Raw genomic sequence first — 17,574 nt, 5'->3', positions numbered from 1 at the left:
CTCGTCCGCCTACAACGTTCTCATAGGCCGAGTCACTCGAGCGAGGCCGATGCGATAATGTCCATCCGGCCCCGACACGATGTATGTCTCGGACCGGGGGGAAGTGCATAAACTCGTCTCAAAGGATGAGAAAGACGAAGTGGTCAACATCCAGATATCTGTCAGAGGGTGCAACATACAATCCCTCAAAGTGGCGAAGAAGTCAGAAAAGGGGAAGAGCCCATCCTTACAACAAGAGGGCGACCTCATGGATGCAACCGTCGGCATGGTCGAAGGAGCCGAGACCGAAGAAGTGAAAATTGACCCAGGGCGCACCGTAACTGTCGGTGTCAACCTGGAGCCAAAATTCAGAGCCGCTCTCCTAGACCTGCTGAGGAAGAACAAAGACGTCTTCGCTTACTCAGCAGCCGAGATGCCAGGCGTGAGCCGGGAGGTAATTGTTCACAAACTGAACGTACTCTCCACCGCTCGCCCTGTCAAGCAGAAGATGAGGAACTCCTCAGCCGAGAAAGATGAAGCCATCAAAGCCGAGGTAGATAAATTACTAGCGGCGGGCTTTATCATGCCTTGTACTTATCCTGAGTGGTTAGCTAATGTTGTAATGGTGAAGAAATCATCGGGGGCGTGGAGGATGTGTGTAGATTTTACCAATCTTAATAAAGCGTGCCCCAAAGATTGTTATCCCTTGCCTCGAATACATAGTTTAATAGACGCCACGGCAGGCTACACTATCTTGAGCCTGCCGGACGCCTTCTCGTGGGTATCATCGGTATTCATGGCCGAAGAAGACATGCCTAAATGTGCATTCATCACCGGTAACGGCACATACATGTATAAAATGATGCCGTTCGGTTTGAAAAACGCCGGCGCAACTTACACAAGACTGGTGGACAAAGTGTTCCAAAATCAAAAAGGGCGAAACATTGAGGCTTACTTCGATGATGCTATTGTAAAAAGCAAGTCTGACAGCGAGCACCTAGCCGATTTACACGAGACATTTTGTTCACTGAGGAAATACAAGATGAAACTTAACCCAATGAAGTGCAACTTCGGTGTCTGATCAGGTAAGTTCCTCGGCGTGCTTGTCAGCGCCAGGGGAATTGACGCCAATCCAGAGAAAGTCCAAGCAATCCTGGACCTGCCGGAGCCGAGGAATCGAAAAGAGGTTATGATGTTGACCGGGAGGATGGCGGCTCTTGCCCGTTTTATCTCTCGGTCCGCCGACAAGAGCACCCCATTCTTCAAAGTGTTAAAGGGAAATAAGAACTTCAGCTGGGGGGAGGAACAGAGCACAGCTTTCAAGCAACTGAAAGCTCATCTTCAAACTCTCCCAACCCTGTCCAGGCCGATGCTGGGGGAGACGCTATATCTATACATAGCAGTTACCTCGGCCACGGTCAGTGCCGTGATCATCAGAGAAGAAGACAAACAGCAACACCCAATCTACTTCGTCAGCCATACATTGTTGCCCGCCGAAAGGAATTACCCACTGATTGAAAAAGCAGCCTTTGCTGTCGTCGTTGCCGCAAGGAAACTGAAGCCTTACTTCGACGCACATCCCGTGACGGTCTTAACCGACCAACCATTGGAGAAAGCATTGGAAAAATTTGAGCAATCCGGCAGGCTCATCAAATGGGCAGTAGAGCTATCCGGCTTCGGCATTCAATACAAGCCGAGGCCCTCGATAAAGGGACAGGCACTTGCAGATTTCCTGGCCGAGTGCACATACCAAGAAGAGCAAAACCCCGGAGTATGGGAAGTATACACCGACGGGTCCTCCACGGCGAACAAATGGGAGCCGATACTTTTCATCACCCAAACGGGGACGAGTTTGAGTACGCCTTGAAATTTACCTTCTCGGCCTCAAACAACGAATCCGAATACGAGGCGGTGATAACCGGAGTCGAGCTAGCTAGAGCTGCCGGGGCGGAGCACATCATTTTGAAAACAGATTCACTTTTAGTGGCTAATCAAATCAGAGGAGAGTACGAGACTCGGGACGACGGGATGGTAAGATACCTGGAAAGGGTAAAAGCTGACACTTCAAAATTGAAATCTTTCCAGATACAATGCATTCCCAGGTCTGAGAACAACCGAGCCGACGCTCTCTCAAAGCTTGCCAGTTCAACCATCAAGAATGTCAGTCGAACCGTGCTGGTGGACATCCGGAATGCCAAAAGCATTACTGAGACCGTCGGCATGGTGGGCGACATAGAGGCCGAGACGACGTGGATGACTCCGATAATGAAGTACAAACTGATGAACGAATTACCGGAGGACCGCAGTCTCTCACAGAAAATAAAGAGGATCGCAGCAAGGTACTTGGTGTTTGAAGGAGAATTATACAAGAGGTCCGTGACAAGGCCACTCTTGAAATGTGTCGGCCCAGCCGACGTGGAGCTAATACTGACAGAAATTCACGAAGGCATCTGTGGTCATCACATGGGGGCAAGAACACTAGCCCACAAAGCTCTCCGAGCCGGCTACTTCTGGCCCACCATGCTTGAGGATTCCAGAACCAAAACCAAAAAATGCAACAACTGTCAAATGCATGCTCCGGTGATACATGCGCCTTCCCGAGACCTGCAGCCGATACTTAGTCCCCTTCCTTTTGCACAGTGGGGGATGGATCTACTTGGGCCATTTCCAACGGCAACCGGAGGAAGAAAGTACTTGATTGTCGCCATTGACTACTTCACCAAATGGGTTGAAGCTGTAGCGGTACCTGCCAAGACCACGGCGGCCGTAAGAAAGGTAATCTGGGAAAATGTCATAACTCGTTTTGGGTTACCCCAAGTCATGGTATTTGACCACGGCCGAGAATTTTGGAGTGACACAATAATGAACTGGTTGGAGGAACTTGGTATCAAATTTGCATACTCCTCCGTCTGCCACCCACAGAGCAACGGACAGGCGGAGGCGGCCAATAAAACAATCCTCAACGGTTTGAAGAAGACAGTTGAAGACCTAAAGGGAAGATGGGCCGATGAACTACCCGGGGTCCTGTGGTCCCTGCGAACCACGGAGAAAGAAGCGACGGGGTACAGTCCATTCCACTTAGTCTACGGGTCCGAAGCAGTCCTACCAATTGAAGCAACGGTGCCGACATTCAGAACGGCCACCTTCAACCCGGTTGAAAATGAGGAAGGTCTGAAAGCCTCCCTAGACCTGGTCGAAGAAAGCCGAGACACAAAGACGCCTCAACTTGGCAGTATACCAAAACCGGATGAGAAGAGCCTACAACCGAAGAGTCCACAAAAGGGACTTAAAAGTAGGAGATCTAGTCCTAAGAAAGTCAGCCGCCACCAACAAAGGGAACATTCATGGTAAATTGACGGCTAACTGGGAAGGTCCCTACAAAGTGGTTGAAGAAATGAGGCCGGGTACATACCGGCTGACAGACATGGAGGGTGTGCCTTTGATGAGCCATTGGAACACTGACAATCTCAGGAAATACTTTATATAGCGGCGGAGGTGTCCAAGACAATTGTTGGCACCCCGACGCGGGTTTATATCTAATAAAGAATCATCCAAGTTTTCCATCAAAGTGTTTATCCCCTCCGTAGTCATACCGAGGTAGACGCCACGGCCCAAGCCGGGCAGTCACCCCAAGAAGTAGACGCCGCGGCAGTCACTACCAGCGCAGTTGATACTCGCGAAAGCGACCAACATGCCATAGGAACGTATAAGTACAGTTGAGACGCAATTCTAGCCGCCTCGGCCAACCGAAGGCCTGGCAGAGGAAGGGATCAATATGTCTACAGATACGAACGCTGTCGAGCCGTAACATCTAGCCGCCTCGGCCAACCGAAGGCCTGGCAGGGGACACAACGGTCGATACGCTAACATGTTTACAACGGCAGTTGGAAACGCAAATCGGACGCCTCGGCCAGGCCGAGAGTGAAAGAGGAAGCGACCAACATGCTAACATGTTTAAGAAAAAGACGTTAAACACAGTTGAGATACGCATTCTAGCTGCCTCGGCCAGGCCGAAGGTAAAAACGAAAAAGCGCTCAATTAATAACGCAAGAAGACAAGTGAAGGATTGCGATCAAAACCCGGCCAAGCCGGGGACCGATAAACAAGCTTTATTAAAAAGAAATGATTACAAGTAAGGAGAATACAGACGACGGCCGTCCCCATAGGGATAAGCCATAACACAACCTACCAAAGTTTTACAAAATACAAGGAAAAGCAAAAGGTTACAGACATGTCATTTAAAGCGCCAAAAGATGGCAGGGAGGAAAGGCTTAATAATTGGCCCCCGAACAGCTAAAGCTATCCGAGATGCCGGGTGAGCCTGGTGACGACCGCCCGTCTCCCTATGCCTGTTGCTGCCCGCCATCGGCGGCGTTAGCAGCATCGTCTTTGGTGGGCGACCCAGAAGCTTTCTTGGCAGCCTCAGCCTCAGCACTCTTGGCAGCCTCAGCCTCAGCAGCCTCAGCTGCCTTCATCCTCTCAGCTTCCTCCTTGGCCGCCTTAGCCTTCTCAGCAAGGGCCGCCTTCTCCGCGGCCTCCTCTTTTTCCTTCTTCACCCTGAACTCCTCCTTGGACTTCTCCTCCGCGGCCTTCTTCTTAGCTTCAAGGTTGTCATCAAGCATCTCGTCAAATTTTGGCCACGGAAAGGAGCCATCAAGAGGAAAGAGCTCCCCAATCACTTCCCTGGCGGCTTCCTCGGCCAGGTCCCGGTATTGGGCGCACATGTTAGGGAGGATCTTGCGTTGGAGCGTCTCAATGTCCTCCTCCCTCTGGGCGATGATAGCATCCTTATTCCGGACCACCTTCCCCTGGGCCTGAAACCTGGACCTCCATTCTTCCCTCTGCTTAGCATTAAAGTCGGCGACTTTCTGAAGGTGGTCACGCCCCTCCAGCAGCTTAGCAACTTCAGCCGCCGCAGCCTCAGCCTTAGCTCTCTTAGCGAGGACCGCCTTTTCAGCGTCCTCCCTAAGTTTTCTCTCAGCGCGGACTGCCTCTTCAGCCTCAGCCTTGGCCCTCTCGGCTTCCTTATTCGCAGCGTCGAGTTCAAGCCTAAGCCGCTCGAGCTGTGGGGCAGCTTCAGCAATGGCCTTCTCTTGCTCCACAATAAGAGCACCGGCCGTATCAGCCCACTTCGACAGCATCCTGGTCAAACTTAGGCCCTCCGACCTAACCTGGATGGGGGTAGGCTGAGGGAAGGAGGTGACGACGGTGGCATCTTGACCACTTGCCTGCGCAGTTTTCTTCTCGGCACGCCGTTCAATAGTGTGACCGGTAGTCGGCAGCGGTTGATCTACAAAAAAATCAATTAAAGCATCTGTGTCAACATACATGGACATACCGAGAGCCTGTCATCAGGAACGCCTAATGAACCGGCTAAGTCTCGAGCCACAGATAGATCCGTACCATGCTTGGCCTTCTTGGTGCCGGCAGCGAGCAGCGATGCGCGAGCGATGCAGAGAAGCATCGGCGGCGTGAGGGCTCTTTCCTCTTACGGAAGAGAGGGGTTTCCACCGCCAAGGTGACCACCTCCTCGGCGGTAATATCAACGACCTCCACCGTCTCCTTTTCGATCAAGGGAGTGGAGGTGGAACGATGTTGACGCCGCGCGCCGAAGACTTTGTCTTCCGCGTTCGGCGCGCGTTACGCACAAAGAACCTTCGCCTGGGCCGCCGTCGTATTTAAGCCCTTCAGCTGCTGATCCATGAGATCATTCGGCGGCGTTCTGCGATCACGAGCCAGGGCCTTAGGATGCATATCAACAACTGACTTATCCTTGGCAAGCCCCATTCTCCTAAGGATATCCTTTGACAGGTCCGGGCCAAAATGGTCTGCAAAGGAAACGAAGCAACAGTCAAGTGAAAGAAATAAATCAAAGTTCAAATAACAGAAACATTAAAAGCAGAGATGGGCCTCACACCGACCCCACTCACCGCGTTCGAGGGCCGGTATGAGGCCGACGTGGCAGAGCAGCTCATCCTGGAGAATGATCTGCGTCGGGGGAATCCATCCCTTCGGCAACCCATCATTCCCCACCTCAAACAGCCTCTCGCCCGCTTCTCATCCGCATTAAGAAGGACCTTGCTGGCGTCCATCTTGAGCTTACTCCGGGAGACCCATTTGTCATGCTCCGCCTTAGTCTCGCACCGCAAATTGACTTGGTGCTGGAAGGACCGGGGCAGTGGATAATCCTCCAGAACCTCAACGTACACCCACCGATCTTTCCAATCCTTGCAGGAAGAAAGCTTATCAACGGAGACGTAACCCGGCTCCGTCTGCACGTTGTACCACCCAACGCGACCAGGGGCCGACGGCCGAAGGTGATGAATCCGGCGGAATAAGTTCACCGTCGGGACCTCCCTCTTAAAAAGGCAGAGCCACACAAAGCCGACTATAGTCCTAATGGCCAACGGGTGCAGTTGGGCCACGACGACGTTCATGGCTTTAACTATGGCCATAACGTGTTCATTCAGAGGAAACCGGAGTCCATACTCCAGGTGTCTGATGTATACGCCGATGCAGCCCGGAGGAGGGCAACAGACCGCCTGACCTTCCTCAGAATTACGATACTATACTCCTGCCGAAGGAGAAGTGACGTTCGAAACGTCGGGACCCGGAACAACCGCAAATTTGTGGGTCCAAGCACGGTCAGGGCAGACCTTACATGCGTCGCCGTGATCCATGATGTACGGCCTCTCCTCATTAGGATGAGCCCTTTCCTCATCATCACCATCATCATCAACATCATCATCATCCTCCCAATCCTCCAAGGCTTTTGGATCAACTTCGGGAGAAGGAGACCTAGGGCCCCCAGACCTTATCGGGATGGCGTCTAGTATCTCCTCCTCATCAAGACGCGACGGGGAACCCCCCGGCGCACGGTTACTAGGACCGGCATCAGCAGAAGACATGTTCACAACAAAAAACTTAACAATTAAAAGTTGAAAATTTGTTTGTTTACCTTGAAGAAAAAGTGCTATGCCGGCGTAACGCTTCGAAGACTAGAGAGAAGTTTCGTCAAAGAAAGTTAAGCAAGAAGAAAATTTTTTGAGAAAATGAATTTGGAAGGCCAAATTCAGGGGCTAACTCTCCTATTTATAGGGCAAAGCCCACTCAATCCGACCAATCAGGGCAAAGCCCATGAAGCGTCAACCAATCAACAACGAGACACATGTCAAGCATGCAACCATGAAAGGTCAATCGACAAACAGTTACAAAACTTCTTCAACACGCTCCTTGACAGAATGCCAATCGACGTATCTTCTTCAACACACCCCTTGGTATCTACTTGCCAAACGGCCCGCTGATTCAACCAAGCTTGGCAACGACCGGTGGGGGCAATCAAAAGCACATGGCACTCACAACCTCGGTCTCGGCCAGCGCCACTTTCTTTTCCACATCCGATGTCCATTACACATCCATGTGGAGGGGGATATGGTACGGCCTAAGCGAGAACCAAGCCGAGGTAGAAGAAGCCGGGCGAAAAATTTTTACTTACGCAGAATACGCTCAACACTCATCGAAGGTCCATACCACGGCATAGACTACGCTGGGGCAAATTGATGGGGCATATTCTCGCACCACCGACCAAGTCAACATATTGAGCAAGGTCAAAGATATCCACAAAGAAGTCAACGACTTAGAAACGACTAACCGACGCAACACAGCGGGGCTGTCACCTATGACCCGGCCACGGTGACTTGCCAGCCGGGGCACATATCCGCGTACTCATATCCAAGACCCCTCGGCGACGAGTCAACAGGGCCCGCCGGCCTGCCATGGGTCCCTCGGCCGAGGGTAGATCAGTCTTTCCACCTGCTAGCCACTTGGCCACTTGGTCACTACGTGACAAAAGGTGAAAGTCTATAAATACTCCTCAACCCTTATTGAGGAAAGGATCCACAATTTAACCTAAGAATCACTATTCATCTGGTAATATCTTCCTTATCTCTCTACAAAATATACTTCGCCAAGTAACAACAACTTATCTCTTTAAGTCCACTGACTTGAGCGTCGGAGTGAGTACGCTCGGCCAAAGCCGAGCCCTCAGTTTGTTCATTGTTTCAGGAGACCGAAAGGAGGATTCAATCAAGGACGTCATTCTACAAGCCACGAGTGGTAACAAATAACTGCTTCGGAATTACACCCGGAACAATAATAAAAAATGTTAAGGAATTAATTAAACCTCTTCATATGACTAACACTCACCATTATTAAGATTTTCCTATTTAATTCATTGTTTTTAAAAGTTTTGTAATAAAACCTGTTAATAAATTAATTAAACCTCTTTATATTACTGAACACCCACCATTATTAACATTTTCCTATTTAAACTTTTTTAGTTAAACATGGTAATAAATTGATTAAAACTCTTCATAATACTTAACACACACCAACTTAATTAAAAGTTTTTCTTATTTAATTAATTTTTGTAATATAATATGTTAATAATTTTATTAAAACTCCTTATATTACTCAACACCCATAATTTTCATTAACATTTTGTCCTATTTAATTCATCTCTTGAGGTCCTCGGCAATCAATTATCTAATTTAGTAATACCACAATATAAATTAAAAATTAAATTAAAATATGGGAATTTATGATTGTGTAATGACTATAAAACCTACAATACCTATAATAGTTTATATTCAATTTATTTATTTAAAATATGCCCATTTGTCACGAGTTTCTAAGTTGTGAATTATATTTTATGGTTTAATTTATTTATTTGATTATATTGATTATATTGAGTATTATTGTCCAGTATTATTGTCGAGTATTGTTGTTGTTGTTGTTGTTGTTGTTGTTGTTGTTGTTGTTGTTGTTGTTGTTGTTGTTGTTGTTGTTGTTGTTGTTGTTGTTGTTGTTGTTGTTGTTGTTGTTGTTGTTGTTGTTGTTGTTGTTGTTGTTGCTGTGTCCAATAAAGTATATTTTAATTTGTTATGTTGTTGGTTTTATGAATCATTTGCTTTATATTTGAATTTATGTTTTAGTTGGTTTAATTTAAGTGACTTACATGTGACAATGTTTTGATTCGTTTGTCAAGTTTTTGCCAGGTTGATGTTTTATCTTTTGGTCAATGTATTTTTTATATAATTTTAAAGCACCATGAAACGTATGTGAATACATATAAGGCAAACCATCGCGCGTGGGTAATCTGAAGAGGGAATAAATACAAAAGGCACGAAACTGAGGTAAAATTAAATGTAAAAAACGTAAGGTAGAAACTGATAAGTAATGGATGATTGTTGATTTCAAAATAGAAGTCTCATAATATTTCTTTTAGTTTGTTATTAAACGTATATTGTGGTGTTGTAGATACCTCATTTCTGCACCTCCCGCAAGCCACCCGGTGATGATTGGGCCGCATGTTTGGTACACGGAACGATTTATGACAATTCATAAGTTTATCGTCAAGTGATAGCTCAAATACTTGTGTCTACCCCTTGGTCGTCATCTACGCGCCGTTACGGTCGTTTTGACAGTAATTAGAGTTCATTTGGAGTCCGGGTCAAAAACCGTCTTCATTTTCTAATAAACCATCAAAATGCCGAGTCAGAATGTTCTAGAATGTTCCGGATATTTCTATTCCATATTTTAATCTTTTAATCTTTTGGCAAAATATATCCCGAAATTATATTTTAAACAATAAGGAAGTTGAGATCTACCGCAATTCCATAAACAGAAACGCGAAAAATCTTTCTTCCGCAGCAGGAAACTCCTGGGGAAATGACGCAGCACCTGCTACGCCTCTTCCAAGAGCCGCAGTGGTTGCTGCGCCTCTTCCCCAGCTCCTTTCTGCGTATTTTAAGATCTTTTCGAGATTTATTTCCAAAGTTTTACCGAAACCCTAATTCCTCCATGTGATTAGTATAAATAGGGACCTTCGTTCCTCATATTTCTCACGCGAGTGTCCGCCCTTCTCTTCTCCCTTTGCATTCTAAGACCGTACTCTTGCTTATTGGCGTCTACGTGCTTGAACTTTCGACCACGTAAGCTCGGATCCTTCTGAGTACCAGCCTCGTTTTGCATGACAGACCAATTTGACCAACTCCACTCAATCAACTTAATCAATTTAGCTTAATTCCTCTTAAGAGGGCACTTTCGTCGTACATTCGAGTCGAGCAATCACTAATCGTTAACTTAGTCAATCTCGTTTCGTCAAACATGTAAGTCTGAGGGTGTAAATCCCGTGTTTTATTATTGTACCTTTTTATTGTATAAATTATTACAAGATTTACGTCGAAAACATATTTAAAACCGATTTATAAAACCTTTTATTAAACCCTTTTTTCGGATTAACAGAGATCAGACGTCGAGAAGAAACGCATTAATAGCCGCGCCTCTTCGAAGAGTCGCAGTACCTGCTGCGCCTCTTCCTGAGGTAACCACTGTTTCTGCTCTTCTTCTTCTTCCTTTGTTCTTCGTTGATTCGTCTTTTTTTATTCCGTTTCCTTATCTTTCTTCATTATTCATTCATATAATAATTGGTAATTTATCACTTTTAATTTCCGACTTAAATCCCTAATAATCCATATTTGCGGGTTTTCGTCATTAAAATCAAATCCGGATTTTAGAGATTCGATTCATCCATATCAAGTCTCTAAAATTTATCTTTTGTATATTTTCACCTAGTCTAATTTTATTTGTGTAAATAACCTTAATTAAATCGTATTAACAAATCTAATTAATTCATATTAACCAAAATTTGTAATTTGTAATTAATTCATTTGTAATTGTTAATTAGTTTGAGTCCGTTATTTATTGCTTTTATGACCCATTCATATGTAAATAATCTGCTAAATCACTTCCATCCGAGTCAAATATTAATAATCGATCATTAAATTACCAACGAACATTAACGATATGCAGTTCCGGCTTCACAGCCAGAACTGACCTCAGGAACAGACGCAGTGATCACTACGCCTCTTCCAAGGGACGCAGCTCTGCTGCGCCTGTTCCGGGTTGAGTTCTGCCTCTGAACTTCCGCTTCAGTTTTGACCTAGTTCATTATCTTACGTATTAATCAACTATTACTCGTATTATCACTACTAATCTGTTCGTTTTCTAACCTTAATTATTTCCCTTTTCTTTTCTCAAAATATCCGTTTTAAATGTATTTTCGACGCAAATCATCATCAAATCATTGTAATTATTGTAATTTTAATTATCATATTTCATTTATTATACTCTTTATTATCGTTTGTTTGCCTCCACGTGTAATCAACCTTAATTTCTACTTCGACCCATTGAGTGCTAAATTATATGTTCACCGACGTAGTTAATTCTCACATGTTAGGATTAAAACGTTGTTTGTTGCATTGCATGCATATAATCGACAACATATCAAGTATAGATGATTTTCCCTAATCATTAGTAGAGGCCGCTATCGAGGCGGGTGGGATTAGGTGTTCGATCAAAAGAGCTTCCTAATACGTACCCTCACCCCTTACTCCAGATCTCTGTGAACATCCGTGTTCATTGGCATCCACGAGAGTCATTCTAGACATAGAATGCTAAGGGTAACGAGTTTTTAGTGTCTATGTCATTACTTTGTGTCTTGACATGACATGAAGTATTCGAACGGTTTCCAATTTTCCACAATAAATTGGTGGCGACTCCACAAATGCAAACGCTTGTTTTCCCAAGTGACCCCGTGAGCCCCCCCGTGTCCACAGTTTGGCGACTCCGCTGGGGAGTAATACACTTACGTGTTGCCAAGGGTGAAACTTGAACAAGGTTAGGAAATAGTTTATATGAGACAGTTGTCGGTTTTCATAACTCGGTCTTTCTAGATCGTTTTACTCGGCCTTCCTAGGCCCAATCCAATCCATTCGACCAATCGTTCCGTCTGGACGGTCCAAATTCTTATCTGGGCCTAAGGATGAATAGCGATTGACGTCAACCATACCATGATGCTTACTCCTGTTTGTATCAAGGGCTTTCACTACTCGAGGGAATGGACTAGGAATCGGCCTTACTCCTGTTTGGTACGAGCCTCTCCACAGACCCCGGGTTTGATTGTTCGGTATGGCAACCCACCCTTTAAACCAAAACCCTTTTAAAATGCACTCAGCATACCGTTATAATGCATGTTTGAATGCTTGTATCATATGTGATCACCATTTTCTAAACAAAACCATGACGAATTTTGTAAAATCAAAAATCCTTTCAAAATGTAAATATTTTCAAAAAAATAGCCCAAATTAGCGCAAAATGAGTCGAAACTCTATCCAAATATCCAGTCAAAAGTCGGGTCTAAAAAAAAAAAGCCCATTTCAAAACCTCACTTCGAGTCAACACCCCTACAACAACACTACAGTTGATTAGGACAAACATTTCAAAACTTCGTCATTTTCAAACCTCACTTGCACAAGTGGCACACTCCCACTTCAGAGGTCGAGTCTTTTCTTTGAGTAAGTGTGCTAGAGTAGTCGATCATGTTTTGATTCGTCGTCGATCTCTTGTCCAGTTGCCAGCAAGATGCCTGAAACTAGTACCACAAGCAACAGTCAACCCCAAAATGGTAATGATCAAATCCTAGCCGCGCTCGCTCGTCTCCAAACAAGCCAAGACCAAGTTTATGATCGCCTCAACACAATTGAGGGCCGAATTGTTGCTGTAGAAACTAGGCTACCTCCTGTAGAAGATGAAGTTCCTAGCGAATTTGTGAATGACAACCTTCCACCCTATGTTGGACAACCAGAAACCAACCCTCCAGTAGGTCTTACTGAAGCTGAGAAGCGACTCCAATACTTGGAGGAGCAATTAATGTACCTCAAAGGAGATGATATCTATAGGGAAAATAATCGCAAGTATGTGGCCGTGAGCGCCAAATTGCCAACCAACTTCAATATGACTGGCATCCCGAAGTTCAAGGGACATGAAAACCCTTTGAACCACATTCGTGCTTTCAAAGACTACATGTCTATCAAAGGCATCAAACCCGAGATGTTCTTAAGGATCTTTCCTTCATCTCTTAAAACCATTCCTAAGCAATGGTTCTATTCTCTAGAGCACAAGAAGATTGCCACCTGGGACGACGCCGCAATCGAGTTCGCTAAACAATACGCGGATAATGCTGAAATCCAAGTCAATATACGCACTCTAGAGGTTCTTACCCAAAATGAGAAAGAAGGTTTCACCGACTTTCTAAGTAGGTGGAGGAAGACTAGTACCCAACTTGTCGAACGTCCAAATGAAGCTACCCTTGTGGAAAAATTCGTGGACAACTTAAGGCCCATTTATGCAAATCACTTGAGGTACCAAAAAGTTAAGACCTTCAAGGATCTAACTGTGTTAGGGACAAGAATTGAAGATGGCATCCGCAAAGGACACTTGTCCAAAATGGTAGGTCGTGGATATCAAGGCTCAGCAAGTCATTCCTACGGCTCTACTAGCAAGACTAGTGAGGTTAACCTGCTCGAATCATCAAAGAAGAATAACCCGCAAAGGAAGTTCACAAACATTGGTGATACATACTCCAATGCTTTGAAGAGGTTGATGAAACAAGGTAAGCTCCAACCTATAGAGCCTACACCTGACCCCGATAAGAAGTCCAAGTTCTGGGACGAAAATTCACACTGTGAATATCATAGAGGTAAGGGACACGATACGGAGAAATGTTACAAGCTAAAGCATGTCATTCAGGATATGATAGAAGACGGTCGCCTACCCATACCACCTGGAGGTAAGCCTAACAATACTCAGAATCCTCTTGGAGTTCTGATGATTACAAATGAAGAATCTACCTTAGATTGTTCACACCTCATTTCTCCAGTCGAAGATGAGATCCATGTATTAGAAGGCGAAGGGGGCTACTCCACCATTTCCCTTACTATCACCGACTTTATTGCATGGGCAAGAAGTGTGAATAGACAAGTCTCAGAACTAGAGAATGTAGTGGTATCCCTCCGTAATCCAAGTACTACACCTAAGGAAAGTGCGCCACTAAATCTCTCTCGAAATTCTACAATGCATGAAGTGGTAATTGTGGTCGATGGACTAATCAATCAAATCATCCATTTAGAAGCTGAAATCTTAAGGTTGAGAGAGCTTGCTACTATCAATGGAGTATGGGCCGATGATGATGAAGACCAATACCTCACCGAGCACTACCTAGTCAAGATTAGTGAGAAAATAGTCAAAAATAGTGAAGACCAAGATATAGACCACCTTACTCGTTCAGGGCGTTCATATCAAAATGTTTCTCAAAATGGTCACATAGCTAATGGTCCAGTTACTAACACCGATGTCGTCACACCAAATGATGGCGAGGATACATCCACTGACCACTTACTAAAACAACTACAGAAGACAGAGGCTGATCTTTCAGTCTGGCAACTAGTTGCAAGCTCATTCCCTCATCGCCAAGCATTACTGCAAGCCTTGGCTAAGCTAAATGTGGCATATAACTCTACACCTGATGACGTAGTCAACTTGGTCTTGTAAGATTCAACTAAGCTAAGTAACCCAGTTACTTTCTCGGATGAGGATTTGCCACCTTTCGGCGCTAGTCACAACCTGGCTCTATACATTACTGTCATTTGTTTAAAGAATAATATGCCAATGACTTTGATGGATGATGGCTCTGCAGTCAACGTCATACCATTGAAGACATCATATAAGTTGGGTATGAAAGAGTCGGATTGGACCCCTACTAACCAAGGTGTTCACGCATACGATGGTACACGACGAAAATTAGTAGGATTAGCCAACCTCACCATAGCCACATAGCCGATTGAGCGAAAGGTTAACTTTCAAATAGTGGATATTGAAGCATCATTTAACATACTTCTAGGAAGGCCTTGGATTCACGCTTCCAAAGCGGTAACATCCACCCTCCGCCAAAAAATCAAGATTCCACTAGATGGCAAAGTAGTGACGATTACTTCGTCACCTATCAAGGCAGTAATAGAAAAGATGTCAAGCAACCAAGTGGTTACAGATCCAGTATATGAGCTCGGGGGCTTCCATAGCATAAACCTCGTGGAAAGCGAATTGGCACCCTTGTACTTCAACCCCTACTCCAATTTAGTGGTCAACCACATACTCAAGTCTCAGGGATATTTCCCGGGGATGCCATTGAATCCTGTTCGAAGAAATACCTTCGCACCTTATAAAGAAGGGAACTCTCAAAGGATACCATTAGGACTGGGATACTAACCCACGAAAGAAGAAACTTTAGAGATGCTCACACAGTTCAAAAACCGTAAGAACATGGGAATCCAAATGCGACCCTACCTCCCTAGCCTAAATGGATACTTCGTTAGAGAAGGGACTCAAGAATACTTTCATGGGTTCCCCGAACCTTAGCACTACAAAGGAAGGCAACTAGTTGGAATCGAGATCTTTCACGATTGCTTCTTCATTCCTTCAGAAACGGTTCATACCGTGAAGACTCGTCAAGCACCTTGCTTGGATGAACAGGCTGTTAGCTTACTATTTGGAGAAGATCGATTTGTTAGAGCCGCGCAGGACGAGATCATTACCATGATACTTCAGGATGACCACTTCAACCCTACCGCGTTAATCACCGAAACCAGTTCGAATCAGCAGAATGGATGGAGAAAGTCGATCAAGTGGACAAATAACCAAGGAAAGCTCTTCAAGCTCACCACCGGAGAAGGAGAGATGTTCAAAGGAGAACCAGAAGACAACGAATTCGAGTCAGAGTCGGAGTCGGATTCGGAGTCATAGTCGGAATCTAGAGAAGTCCCTAGAGAGTATCCTTCTGTCGTCATTCCCAATCCCCTTGTTTCTCCTAGCTTAGCATCAAGTAGTAACAGTAGTTCGGGAAATGTCCCAACAGCTATCCCTTTTCCACCACTGACCACTGAACAGATGGCTTCTTTGTTTCAATTATTTTCAAATTTTAATATGAATAAATCAGATTATGCTTACTCCTTGTGTTATTCTGAATGCAATTCTATTTACGATGATAATGAGGATGACCCAGACCCAGACTCAATCGAACTACCTCCCTACATAGCTAAAGAAATATTACAAGAGGGGGAAGGGGCACCAGTTATAGAGAATACTGAACCCATCAACTAGAACCCCAAGGACTAAGGATAGGGACAACCTTGAGCCCAACCGAAAGGGCTAGCTTCATAGACCTCCTACACGTGTTCAAAGACGTTTTTGATTGGTCCTACAAAGACATGCCAGGGATCGACATGGATATTTCCGAACACTGAATTCCGATCAAACCAGGTTTCAAACCTGTTAAACAGAAGCTTCGTCGAATGAGGACAGAATGGGCTCTTAAGATCAAAGAAGAAGTCGATAAACAATTCAAAGCCGGGTTCATCAAAGTTTCCGACTATTCAAACTGGGTAGCCAACATAGTAACTGTACCCAAAAAGGATGGGAGAATCCGTGTTTGTGTTGATTTCAGAGACTTGAACAAAGCAAGTCCCAAGGACGACTTTCCTCTACCACATATCGACATATTGGTAGACAATACAGCAGATCACGCATTGTTGTCCTTCATGGACGGGTACACGGGATATAATCAGATAAATATGGCCATAGAAGACATGCATAAGTCCGCCTTTATTACTCAATGGGGCACCTATTGCTACAATGTTATGCCGTTCGGATTAATCAATGCTGGAGCTATATATCAACGCACTGCAACTACGCTACTACATGATATGATGCATAAAGAAGTCGAGGTGTATGTAGATGATATGATCGTCAAGTCCAAGGATAGAGAGGGGCACATTAATAACCTTCGCAAATTCTTCTTAAGACTACGAAAGTACAACATGAGCCTCAATCCTCAGAAATATGCATTTGGGTAACGTCGGGCAAGCTTCTAAGATATGTCATCAGTCAACGAGGGATAGAAATCGACCCTTCCAAAATCAAAGCTCTGATCGAAATGCCACAACCTCAGACAGAGAAGGAGGTTAGGGGATTTTTAGGCAAGGTGCAATATATAAGTCGATTCATATCGAAACTTACCATGATCTGTGAACCCATTTTCAAAAAGCTAAAGAAAACAGATCACACCATATGAGATGACGACTGTCAAAAGGCGTTCGACAAAATCAAGGAGATACTAGCCAAACCACCAGTGCTCATGCCTCCTCAACGAGATCAACCTCTTGGTTTATATCTCACAGTGACCGAAACAGCCATGAGGGCTATGCTAGCACAAACCGTCGGAAAAGAAGAGAGAGTTGTCTACTACCTTAGTACGAAGTTCTTGGAGTATGAATACAAGTACACGCCACTCGAAAAGACATGCCTCGCTCTTGTGTGGGCAACAAAGAAGCTACGCCATTACATGCTTAGCTACTCCGTCAAGGTGCACTCCAAAATGGACCCTGTCAAATACCTCTTCGAAAAACCAGTTCTCAACGGACGCTTGGAAAGATGGACCTTAATGCTTTTAGAGTTCAATCTCAAATACGTACCTCTGAAAGTTATAAAAGGCCGTGTTGTCGCCGAATTCTTCGCAGAAAATCCTATCATCGACACCCAAGCGATAGACACATGGTCATTTCCGGATGAGGATATACTTCAAACAAATATAGATTCTTGGGACCTTTATTTTGATGGAGCTTCGAACCTAAGAGGGTTTGG

This window comes from Silene latifolia, chromosome 9, assembly GCF_048544455.1.
Source record: "Silene latifolia isolate original U9 population chromosome 9, ASM4854445v1, whole genome shotgun sequence".
Lineage (NCBI taxonomy): Eukaryota > Viridiplantae > Streptophyta > Magnoliopsida > Caryophyllales > Caryophyllaceae > Silene > Silene latifolia.
This window is presented reverse-complemented; position numbering follows the sequence as displayed.